Below are 781 nucleotides of genomic sequence, written 5' to 3'. Positions count from 1 at the left end.
CCATGCAGGGTCGGTTCCTGAGACAAGACGAGAGTCGGGCACGTCAGTGCGGGACACGACTTAAGTTCCCGTCGAGCCCCGACACCCCGCCCCGAGCGTGCGGAGCGGCGCAGAGCTCTCAAACCCTCCTACTCCCTACTTCCCTCAAATCTACAGCATTTCCCCCCCGACCCCGGTCATCAGGCCTCCCCGTCGGGGGGGGGAGCCTACTCCCTGCCTGCCCTATCTACACCCCTCGCAACTTCAGCCATCTCCACGGCGCTCCCCTGGCATGGTAACAGGCCCTTCGGCCCATTCCCCTCTCCGTGCTAGCTCCCCCCACCCTCCCCAAACCTCAGTCTCTAGTCAAAACGATCCATGTTTTCCCTTCCTTCCGCACCCTCCTCCAAATCCCGCACCCCCACCCCACCAACCCACCGCCAACAACAACCTTCCCAGGGACGAGAACCGTAGCCGAACCTCCCGACGTGGCCTCTCTGAGGTCTCTCGTACAGCGGCAACGCGACCTCGCAATGTTTGGGCTCGACTGGTAGGAAGAGAAAGGCGTGCCACACGCCACGATCCCTCCATCTGTCAACGTTCCGGAGGGGGGTGGGGGCCTCGGCGTTTATCGCAGACGCTCCCACCGGCTTCGACCTCCCAGAACGCATCGTGTCACCCTCGTCCGCATGGCTTTGCGAGGCAGGACGGGTCCTGTGGGATTTTCAGAAACGGTTCGGCCAATCTCTCTCTCTCCCCCTCCCTCTCCCCCCTTGCCCCCTTCCCTCTCTCTCTCTAGCCC

This window comes from Rhincodon typus, chromosome 49 (genome assembly GCF_021869965.1).
Source record: "Rhincodon typus isolate 14 chromosome 49, sRhiTyp1.1, whole genome shotgun sequence".
NCBI lineage: Eukaryota > Metazoa > Chordata > Chondrichthyes > Orectolobiformes > Rhincodontidae > Rhincodon > Rhincodon typus.
This window is presented reverse-complemented; position numbering follows the sequence as displayed.